The 12,820-nt window shown below is 30.2% G+C and overlaps 1 pseudogene; it reads right to left on the bottom strand.

The window, feature by feature from the left end:
• LOC119675269 overlaps positions 1 to 12,820 on the bottom strand; it is a 31,850-nt pseudogene that overhangs the window by 15,724 nt on the left and 3,306 nt on the right.

The following is a 12,820-nucleotide window of genomic DNA, read 5'->3' as shown; positions in this document are numbered from 1 at the left end:
GAATTCATTCCTGGTACATGCAATCTCAAAAAATTATTTACGAATAATTAAATACAGGAATTATTTCCAAGACCACTGATGTTGGGTATTTGGCAATACATATATTAATATATCTAATAATGCTTTGAAACATAATAACTAATCTAAGAAATTTAAAACTGTATATTGAACTACATCCATGTTTTCATATTCCATGGCTGCACATTATGTGCGATGATAAGTTCAAGATGATAAGGGTAAAATAACTAAAATACACTTAGACTCAGATTGTATAATAAATTACAAAAAAAAATTTCATTTTATTTATATATATATATATATATAATAAAAATGAGTTTATTCAAAAAAAAAAAAAAAATTAAATTAATTATAAATAATATATAAGAATTATAACAACATAACGTTGTAAATTATATATTGGTGAAGTATAAATATATATTGTTAGAAGTATGTATTAAGTATATGTTTATGATATTTAATTTTTATTACTGTTATATTTTTCTTTTTATTTCAAGTAAATAAACTCATTCTTCAAAAGAAGGGAGGTGTAGCGTACATGTATTTGGATAACTAATTTCAAATATGCTTAGCTAGAATCTTTCTAGTTTACCGCCCAAGGCACAATATTGTTTGCGATGTGAAGCTAAGCTGTTGCATATCTACAAATGTATGTATGCTACTTTATATATAATAATTATAATGCTTACATATGCATATAGGTATGCGCTTGTGCATACTATACTTTAAGTTAGTTTAAGAATGTAATATATTTAATAAAACAGATGAGTTATTTATTTGTAATAACGAAAAACGTTACTTTAAACATAGCTTAAAAGTAGTAAAGCGCTTATAAATAGTATTTAAAGGCATCGAGTTAGGCATCAATTGCAAAAATATATCAAGTGTTATAGTGGAAAAGATTTCAATATAAACACTCATTGAATTGTTCAACAGAGATAAGATATCTCAATTCTCGTTCCAGAAGCCATTAAGCGAAAAAAAAAAAATGTAACTCCTTCGTTTACAACTTAAAATATTTACTGCATTACTTCAGTCACCAATGAACTATTCCTTCAACATTTTCCTTTCTTCCTTCCTTCCATCTTTTAAAACAAAATCTAAATTAATTTATTAATTTGTGTTCAAGTTAAATCGAACTTAACAATGCACCGGAAGAAATGGTTCGTTTTAAGTGAAAACTTTAATACAAGAATTACTTATTAAAATTAGGTGATTGTGATTTTTGTTCTTTTTAGTTGAGAGCTCATTTTAAGTTGGACATACGTAAGGGAACTAAAAGAACTGAAAAATAGATGCCAATAAACTAGTTGTTAGAAATTGAAGAAAATTGTAAACAAAAGTTGTAAACAAAAAAATTTATAAATTTATCAAGTTCATCAATCACTTGTATTAAAACAGACTGTTTATTTGAAATATCTAATTAATTTATTCACATTTATTGACATATATTTTTTTATAATTTTAGTTAAATTTTTCAATAAATTTTTAAATTCGCATTTAATTGTTCAGTTTCTATGATAGCTTAGAGAATATAGCAAATCGAATGTGATTATAAACTCGCGAATTCTGTCTTTAATATTAATTGAAAAACGTGAACACAATTTAAATCAATTTATTAATATATTAATTTTTACAGAAATAATTTGCACAGCTTTATAAAAAGGTGAATGAATAAAAAATTAACATCATTTAAAATCATTTTTACACTTAAAGGGCAATTAATTGGATACATATGTCCTAATTTTTATAAAGCTGCTACATATATAAGCATTGTAAAGACACAATAAATAGTAACGATTAAGACAACCTTGACAATAGGAAGCAAGAAGATCAATCATATGTGAAGTTTTACTGCATTTGACTGCATTTATAAAAACATGTGATCACTGTATCTTAAATTATGTTATTTTGTAGATATTCATGAATTTTTACGTAAAACATTATCGTTTTACAGGCACATCTGATTTCATTTCCTTAAATGTATATAAATGTGAAACACATTTAAAATTTCATATATACATTTTTTTTTTATTAATTTTGGCACATTGTTTAAAGCGTTATTTTTTGCCTGAAGTTTATTATTGCTATAATGTCAATTATAATGTAACGGCATGAAATCGTATATCGTATCGGTAACAATAAAGCAAGTACTTGTTCACGTTAATAAGCAGAAAAGAAGAACGTATTGTTCATATAAACTTGTCACAAATTTATCTATTTGCTCATTTCATTTTTGACTTCTTATATATAAATAGTTAATGCAATCGTCACAAGTCGCCAACATGTGGTGAGCGAGCTAAACGAAAAATGCCAAATTGTTGTCAAGTAGAAGAATTTGTAAGTATAAAACATATAAAACAATAGAACGAACCGAAGACTACTACAACCAAAAAAATGCTCCCATTAAAATATATTCATTCACCTAAGCATATTGCTTATGAATCATGCTCTATTTATTAAGGAGAGATAGAAACATATCGAGTAGATTGGTTAACAAACATAAAATAGAACAATTATTATTTTTTTAACAAGACAAGAAATAAATAATGATGTTACATTTAAATTTATTTATTTCAGACATAAAGTATATGAAATTCTAAGTCGAAACATTTACTCAGTATTTCAATTTTAATGTTTTGTAAATTTAAATTTTTTTTACACTTTTTATATCGTTGGTACAATACCTCAAACAAAAAGCCCATCAGTTGGTAAGAGAAGAGTTTATTCATATGACATGTATACCATATCTTTAAAAAAAAAATGCATTTCTTAAACTTTTATAACGTATTTAGTTGAAAGTGTTGTATAGTAAAAACGTACTTTAGTTTATCCAAAAACAATAACAATAAACACTCAAATTATATAAGCACATGTTTACTTTTTGCGTCATATATAGTGTTTGTTGTATTTAAAAACTGGTAGTAAATTTTATACACACAGTAAAAAAAGTCTGCGTCCACCCAAAAATTGACACAAAATCTTGTGCTGAAATTTTATGAGAAATTTGAGAAATATGAGAAATATGAGAAATTAATCGCCTTGATCCTCTAACCTGTTTGCGTTCGAATACCTGGAATATTCTCGTTTGTTTTTTTTTCTAAGTTAGAGCTTTATTATCTTTAACTGAATATGAATTTAACGATTAAGATACAATTCTGAAGCGCTTTTGCCCCGGTCAACGATGTACCTGTATATGTTATAAGGACTTCATCAACTTTCTTGTTAATACGTCTCTCATCAGATAGCATTGCTTTTAATTTTCTTTTTAAGGTTTGGTTTGCATGTTGTACTATTCTGGTTGCAGTATTTATTGAGAATATCACTTGTAAGCAATGTTGCGTTATCCAAAACCTTTACCAGCGCTTGAATCTTTAAAAATAATACCGTCGTTTACTTAAAATTCTTGAATATTGTTAGATTTTAAAATTCGTCTCTAATGTAAAAATTCTGCATAACGTAATAATCTTAATTGAATAATAGAAGGTAATTTTGCATCGCTCCAAAATATTCTGGTCAACGGACGATTGTCGGTTACAAGTTTGAAATGCCTACCATACAAATACATGAAGAAATGATCAACTGTAAATACAATTGCTAAAGTTTCCCGGTCAGTTCCGCTATAACTTTTTTCTGGTTTTGTTAGCGATCTCGAAGCAAAAGCAATAGTTAGCGATCTCGGTAATACCTGTTGGACTTGCGTTAGTGGCAACAATGATAAGTAATGTTATATCGATTCGTGTAAGTATCACGTTACTACATATTATGCTTTTGAGTCTTGTAAATGCTCTTTTGCAATCATTTGATCAATTAAACTTTCGATTATTTAAGGAATTTTTTGTAGAGGATATGTTTCCGTTGATAGATTTAAAGATTTTTAGAAATCTTTTAACGTCGTCAGCATTTCAGTCGCTTTAAGTTTAACTCTCTGCTATCAATTTTTGATGCTTCTAAAGCAACAGGTTTTTCTATAATTTCATTGAATTCTGCATTTTGAGTTAATAGTAATTTTTCTCGAATTGAATTATCTTTAATCCAACGAATTAATTGAACTCGTAAAAACATACCTGCGATATTTGCTTTGCATTGACATGGAAATATAAAGGTGCATTCAATGACCAGATTTCTCAGTTTAACTACATTTTTAGCAATTGATTCATTTTGTTGTTGATAAAGTGAATTTATGATAAAGAATAATTGAATAATTGTGTTGTAAGATAATTCCGTGACTATTTCGGGTGCCACCATCGCAACCAATAATTTGAAACGAATTGCACCAATTGAATTTATCAGTTTTTGGTGGCACAATTTTTGTTTTCGAAAACATTTTTGAGTTTTAAGTAATTTTCAAATCTTTGACGATATAAACTAAAACTTAATATCTGCGCCTGAATTGGTTGTCTAGCACTTAATTGTTGAAGCAGCTAGTTGCGCAAATTGAGTAGCATCAATTTTGAAGTACGAATGTCTTTGTTTTCTCCTCGTCGTCAATTATTGTAACTTGATTGTTTATTATTGAATTATTACATTTTGCGTGACTAACTATATATGTTATATCTAAAAGCGTCTCTCAATTGTTATTCTATTTTGAATGCCAGCCAGAGTTGCATTTATAACAACAGTCATAAGTAAAGGGATACAACAATATTCAAAATCTCAAAATGCAACATGCAATATTAGTCAAGATTCTGGAATAACAAAATAATCTAATAAACTGTTCCATAATTTTTATAAAATTATACGATAAGTGAAAGATTGAAATTTCTAGATAGACTTACGCATATTGCAAATACTTTTTAATATACTAACCCACAGAACTATATCGTCAAGTTTATTACATAAAATAGCCGTAAATCAATTGCGGATCAGAGCAGAGTATATTTAAAACATACATACATACAGAATCCACTGCATAATCAAACAAGCATTTGTTCGAAATAAATGTGCTTTAAACTTTAAAAAAATATGCTAAAAATATTATTTTTTTTTGCTTTAATTAATACTTAACTTTCTTATCTATCTAAATTATAAAAAAAATTAAAACGTTTCTCATAATAACTGTAAATTTAAAGTAAAAAACAAAACCAATACAATTTTTTGCGCTCAACGCATAATCGGACAAAATGAAGCAGCCATATTAAAAATGCAGAAATGTGGCAATGAATATTTTGTTACATATCCTTTGTTATCCAGAACGGCCTGGAGATGATTTGGAACTGATTTTACCAAGTTTTGGCACACTTCTGCCTCTAATTAGTACCATGTTCTGAACCTTCATTACCTGTACTATTAAATTTTTTTTTTAATACACTTTTCTAGCTAATTGCTTCCAAAGATGCGCAATTACATTAAGGTCTGTGCTCTGTGCAGGTGCTTCTATGAATTTGGGGCAGTTTTGGATGAACCAAAGTTTTAATACGGCAGACGTATGCTTATAATCGTTGTCCTGATCAAAGGTGAAGTTTTTCACGATACCCAATATCTTTGCCCCTTGCTTTACATTCTGTTTCAAAATAAGAATGTAGCCAAATTTGTTCATTTAACTATCAATAAAATGCAAATTGCCGTCTCCTGCACTTTACATACAACCCCCAACCATAACAGAGCCTCCTTCATTTTTTAAAACAGCTTTTGTATTGGGCTGATTGAATTTTGCATTTGGTTTACGAGATACAAACATCTTATCAACATCTTAAATCATACTTAAATTTACTTTCGTCAGTGAACAAAACCTTGAAAAAGCTAAAATCATGAATGGAAATGTATTTAAGATGATTTCCCCTCAATTTATCTGATTCCAAAAGCTTTCTGTTTTTAGTAAGTATTTAATACTTATAAACGGCTTCTTTATGGTAATTCTTCCGTGATAATCGGATTAATGTTATGTATTGCGAATAGTATTTAAGCATACATCTTTCCCAGAGCGGGATTTTAATGAAAATTTAAGGTCTTTTGCGGTTTTGGAAGGATTTTTCTTTATTTCTTTCAATATCGAATGCTCTTCTCGATCATTTAATATTTCATCTTGAGCTGCTCTGATCTTATTGGCCAGCCTAAACTCATCATGGGACCTCTTGATAATGTCTTGGATAGTAGATTGACTTATTCCAACTAAATTGGCAATTTCTCTAACGGTTTTACCTTCGAAATTCAATTTAATTATTAATTGCCTAATTTCGATAGTAGATTGCTTTCCATTTGGTGCTATTATAATACTATTTAATATTACTTAATTGTTATATTTGTTGTGAGAATTATTACAGATTATTATTATTATTACATAAAAATAAAATAACTATTTATGTTATTGGTATTATTTGTAAAATAACAGCATTTTTAGCACGGCTCCTTCATTTTGTCCGATTATGCGTTGAGTGAAAAAAATTGTGTTGGTTTTGTTTTTTACTTTAAATTTACAGTTATTTTGAGAAATGTTTTAATTTTTTTTATAATTTAGATAGATAAGTATGTTAAGTATTATTAAAGCAAAAAAAATAATATTTTTAGCGTATTTTTTTAAAGTTTAGAGCACATTTATATCGAAGAAATGCTTGTCCGATTATGCGATGGAGTTACTGTATATGAAAAAGATTATTTACAAAATATTGGCAGCCAACTATATGTCTAAATAGTTCAACTAGAATAACATATAGAGCCATTTTAGAAATAATGAGCAATATAGATTGTTTCATTTTGATAACTTTAAGGGTTCAGTGAGCAATAATAGTCTATGAGTGTAAGTGTTGACGTTTGTACTAACATACGCCGTTAAAATCAGGTGACCAGATGTCACCGCTTTTGGCGGGACAGTCCCGATTTTTCACAATTTGTCCCGCGACGTTTTGCAAGAGTCCCGACTTTTAGAATTAGGTTGAATTTTATATTACATTGTATTTGTCTCTCAGATTATACAATGCGTGCTAGCAAGCTATTTGGAAGCTATCTATACCTGAAACTAACGCTGCGACTGAACGCGTATTTTTCTACAGTAAACCAAGTGTGGACATCAGAAAAAACAAAATTAAGTGTTGAAACTTTGAGAGTCATTTTATGTGTCAAATTTTAATTGAGAAATTCTTGTGAAGATTTTTATATATTGTTGTTGTTGTGATTTGAGTTTTGTGACTGGGGGGCTTATCCCTGCCCCACACTAAGGTTTTAGTATACTAGAATTATTATCATTTATTTATCTTTTAACTGATGACGGACCGTAGATCAGCATATCTTCCTGTGCGTCCTGAGGTGGACTTAAGGTTTGTCAGGGCGGGGTTGGCAACGTATCAACTTTTGTGAATAATTTTAGGGCTCTGTCCTTGACATATTTTATCACAGAGTCAATTTTTAAATCTCTATGCATGTCTGTTGTTCTAATATACCAAGGAATTTTTATTAGTCTACTTAAAACCAGATTTTGTGCTATCTGTAATTGCTTTATGGCAATATTTGAGGCTTTGCTGTATGTTACATATCCGTACAGTAGTGCTGGCCTAATTATTTGAGTTTGTAATAACTTTCTATTTTTGAGGTTGAAGCGATTATTATTAAACAGCGGCTTAAAGAGATGTAGAATTTTAGAGCAACTATTTCGTTTGCATTTCATATGTTTATACCAATTAGCCGTTTGTCAAAAGTGACCCCTAGATATTTTATGCTTTTCTCCCATCGTATCTCCATGACACTGATTGCTCACTCCTGGAGGATGCTGCCTTCTCTTTCGTGTTATGAATATAGCCTTGGTTTTGTCGTTGTTAATTTTAATTTACCATTTCTGGAAGTATTCCACCATGAGGTCTATATTTCTCTGTAAGGTGTTACTTACTTTTATGATGTTCCGGTCAGAGTAGATCAAGCACGTCTCATCTGCGTAAAGCGCCATTGGCACGGGGCTTAAGGTGGGGATGTCTACCGTATATATATTAAACAATGTCACTTAGTGGCGACCCTTGAGGTACACCTGCTTCTATTGTTCATGCGGACGAAGAAGTGCTGTTAGTTTAAGTTCGGAACGACCTTTCCTGCACGAAGCTACCGATGATTTTAATCAGCCCGCTGGGGACCCCAAAATGGGCCATTTTGACTAAAAGGCCATCATGCCAGACCTTGTCAAAGGCTTTGGCTATGTCGAATATTATCATCCCGGTTGATTCCTGTTTACTTAGAGCGGTTTGTATCAGCTGCGCTGTTCTGGCTAGTTGTAGTTCCGTGGAAAGATCGTTCCTAAACCCGGGCGTTCATCACTGTTTTTAACCTAGCCAGGATTACTCGTTCTGCCAGCTTTCCCAGAGTTGGGAGCAGGCTGATGGGGCGCCAGTTCTGCGGAAATAAGAGATTCTTGTCCGGTTTAGGAAACACAACAACCGAGGCTATCTTCCAGGTCTTTGAGAACTTGCCAAGCCTAAACATGCAGTTTGCGCAATTGGATTGCGTCTTCTGGGAGATTACGCAGGCATTTGTACTTATGTTAAACATAAAAAATATTACAATATTATTTTTATTCTGTATGAAAATTTTTGTTGATACCACCCACCACTCCTCCCCCCTCCTTCAGAGTTTTTCCGCTTTACCCATCTAAAACTCTAGTCACCTTACCTTAAAATTCAATCTAACCTGTTTTAAAGCTGCTTTTTTTAATATCAACAACTATCAATACAATAGTACTATATTTAAAAATTTTTATTTATTCCGTTAAGACAAATAAAAATCCGCAAAGACAATATATATCATGAAATAATTTTTCTGTAGCCAAATATTTTTTAAAAATCTATATATGTTAAATTAAAACGAAACTTACTTGTAGTTTGAGGAACAGATAATATTTCTCTCGGAATATGCGATCTGAAAAGGAATTTAAAAATAAATATTATAAACATTTTCCATACATTGATTTGTTTTTGATATAAAAATTTTTGTTAGATTTTTATCGCAACATTAAAATTAATTGTTTCTCCATTTACGAAATTTAATTACAATTTGAAAACATTTTTCAAGTTTACAATATATGCCTAAATATCTATTGCAAATTGAAAATGCAAGTAGACAGCTACAACAGTATATGGGAGCTAGCAAGTGGGAGCTGGGGTACTAGCTCATTCATTCTTATTATTAACAGTATATTAAGTGTCCATATAAATAGGATCAACTTTAACTCTTAACAGAAAATTTTTTAATATGAATGAGATTGGAATATTGCTAATGTATTTAAATTATTATATTAATGAAGATCTAATTAACTATTTAATTGTTTAGGTTGTATATAAAAACTTTCAATTAATAAATATACCACATACAGTGACTCCATCGCATAATCGGAGAAGCATTTGTTCAATATAAATGTGCTCTAAACCTTAAAAAAACTCCTAAAAATATGATTTTTTTTTGCTTTAATTATTACTTAACATACTTATCTATCTAAATTATAAAAAAAAAAAACAAAACATTTTTCATAATAACTATTAATTTAAAGTAAAAAAAAGAACCAACATAATTTTTTGGGCTCAACGTATAATCGGACAAAATTAAACATCCACATTAAAAATGCAGAAATGTGGCATTTAATATTTTATGCATATCCTTTGTTATCCAGAACGGCCTGAATACAATTTGGAACTGATTTTACCAATTTTTGGCACACTTCTGGCTCAATAGAGTACCATGCTTCGAGTAAAGCTTCCTTTAGCTGTACTATTGTGTTAAATTTTTTTTGGTACTCTCCTAGCTAATTCCTCCTAAAGATGCTCAACTACATTAAGGTCTGGGCTCTATGCAGGTGCGTCTATGAGTTTGGGGCAGTTATGGATCAACCAAAGCTTTGCTACGCCTGACGTATGCTTGAGATCGTTGTCCTGATAAAAATTAAAATTTTCTGAGATACTCAATTTCTCTGCACTTTGCTTTATATTCTGTTTCAGAATGTCGAGGTATTCAGATTTGCCCATTTTACTATCTATAAAATGCAAATTACCCACTCCCGCACTCGACATACAACCCCAAACCAAGCCTCCTGCATGTTTTATAGTGGTTTTTGTATTGTGATGATTGAATTCTGTATTTGGTTTTTACGGCATACAAACATCTTACCATCAGATCTATTCAGATTAAATTTACTTTTATCAGTGAACAAAACCTTAAAAAAATGAAAATTATCAATGAAAATGTGTTTAAGATGATTTACCACCAATTTACTTAATTCCAAAAGCTTTCTATTTTTAGTAAATATTCCTTAACAAATTTTATTCTTTTGTTGTTATTTTTAATACTTATAAACGGCTTCTTCCTGGCAATTCTTTCGTGATAATTGAATTTATGTAATGTATTGCGAATAGTATTTAAGCATACATCTTTTCCAGTGCGCGATTTTAATGATAATTTAAGGTCTTTTGCGGTTTTGAAAGGATTTTTGTTTATTTCTTTTAAATTCGAACGCTCTTTTCGATCATTTTATATTTTGTCTTGAGTTACTCTGATCTTATTGGCTAGCCTAAATTCATCATGGGACCTCTGGATAATGTCTTGGATAGTAGTTTTTTCTAAAGGTTTTACCTTCGAAATTCAATTTAATTATTAATTGCCTAATTTCGACAGTAGATTGCTTTCCATTTGGTGCCATTTTAATACTAATTTTAATACTAATTGTTACAATTATATAATTTATAATTTATATTTATCTTAATGTAAAAAACATTGTTCTGACAGTATTTTTAGCATGAATGCTTAATTTTGTCCGATTATACGTTGAGCCCAAAAAATTGTGTTGGTTCTGTTTTTTACTTTAAATTTACAGTTATTATGAGAAACGTTTTAATTTTTTTTATAATTTAGATAGATAAGAAAGTTAAGTATTAATTAAAGCAAAAAAAAATAATATTTTTAGCATATTTTTTTAAAGTTTAAAGCACATTTATTTCGAACAAATGCTTGTTTGATTATGCAGTGGATTCTGTATGTATGTATGTTTTAAATATACTCTGCTCTGATCCGCAATTGATTTACGGCTATTTTATGTAATAAACTTGACGATATAGTTCTGTGGGTTAGTATATTAAAAAGTATTTGCAATATGCGTAAGTCTATCTAGAAATTTCAATCTTTCACTTATCGTATAATTTTATAAAAATTATGGAACAGTTTATTAGATTATTTTGTTATTCCAGAATCTTGACTAATATTGCATGTTGCATTTTGAGATTTTGAATATTGTTGTATCCCTTTACTTATGACTGTTGTTATAAATGCAACTCTGGCTGGCATTCAAAATAGAATAACAATTGAGAGACGCTTTTAGATATAACATATATAGTTAGTCACGCAAAATGTAATAATTCAATAATAAACAATCAAGTTACAATAATTGACGACGAGGAGAAAACAAAGACATTCGTACTTCAAAATTGATGCTACTCAATTTGCGCAACTAGCTGCTTCAACAATTAAGTGCTAGACAACCAATTCAGGCGCAGATATTAAGTTTTAGTTTATATCGTCAAAGATTTGAAAATTACTTAAAACTCAAAAATGTTTTCGAAAACAAAAATTGTGCCACCAAAAACTGATAAATTCAATTGGTGCAATTCGTTTCAAATTATTGGTTGCGATGGTGGCACCCGAAATAGTCACGGAATTATCTTACAACACAATTATTCAATTATTCTTTATCATAAATTCACTTTATCAACAACAAAATGAATCAATTGCTAAAAATGTAGTTAAACTGAGAAATCTGGTCATTGAATGCACCTTTATATTTCCATGTCAATGCAAAGCAAATATCGCAGGTATGTTTTTACGAGTTCAATTAATTCGTTGGATTAAAGATGATGTGTTTCGTTTAATGGCTTTTTTCAGCGCATCCATACTGTTATATTTTTTAGTCCTTATCTTGCTGTCTAAAATGGCCCAAATGGAACAATTCATTGCATTTGCATCTGGCGAATTTGAAAGCTTTTGTATGGACGAAATGTGCACCATCTTTTTTTAACCATTCTTGGTTTACACAAGCTTTATAAGATCGAGACTGGTGGAACGGTCATGGTATACGACCAAAATATTTGCTTGCCCACTGATCTAAAGCAACTTCCCACACATTTTAGTGATAAAAAGTCGCATTGACTTTGACACCAAGCTTGATGAAAACGATTGGAGAGCGTCCATCTGCGGTGCAATTGGAGAGCTGCCAATTTTCCATTACTTGAGATGGAAAATTACATTGGGTAGCTATTCGTAATCTCAAATTTTCGGTAGTGCGTTTAGTTACATAAACACGATCATTTTGAAAGTTTATAAACTGCTCAATGGGGAATTTTTTCTCATCAGAAAACATTTCGCCACGTTCGTGCAAGCCCAACAGCTCCTTTGCTCTTTCAAGTCTAACTTTTTGTTGCTTTGGTGTAAAATCTTGTGCCTTTTGGAACGTATAGGAGTTTATTTTAAGCTCATTTTGGAATATCTGTCGGATGCTTCGCTAAGTTATTTTTAGTTCTTTGACCATTGGATTACCACCATTACGTGGATTTCGTTTTATTTGAGCCTTCACTTTCCGGAAATTTTCAGGTTATGTTGCTGTTTCTTTACGTCCGCCACGATAGCATTCGACGACTCTGCCTCTACTATTATAACGATTTATAGTACGGTTCTCAAACATTTTATTCATTTTGAGGTGTTTCAGCTAGCTGGTTGTGATTTTCCAGCCAAATATAATGCGATCACATTATTAGGTTTGATTTCCATTTCGAATAACTTCTGTTCTATAAAACTTAAACGCAAATGCTTGTGGTAGATTGTAAACAATATAAATAGCTATCATTTG

Source organism: Teleopsis dalmanni, chromosome 2, assembly GCF_002237135.1.
Source record: "Teleopsis dalmanni isolate 2A chromosome 2, ASM223713v2, whole genome shotgun sequence".
Taxonomy (NCBI): domain Eukaryota; kingdom Metazoa; phylum Arthropoda; class Insecta; order Diptera; family Diopsidae; genus Teleopsis; species Teleopsis dalmanni.
This window is presented reverse-complemented; position numbering and strand designations above follow the sequence as displayed.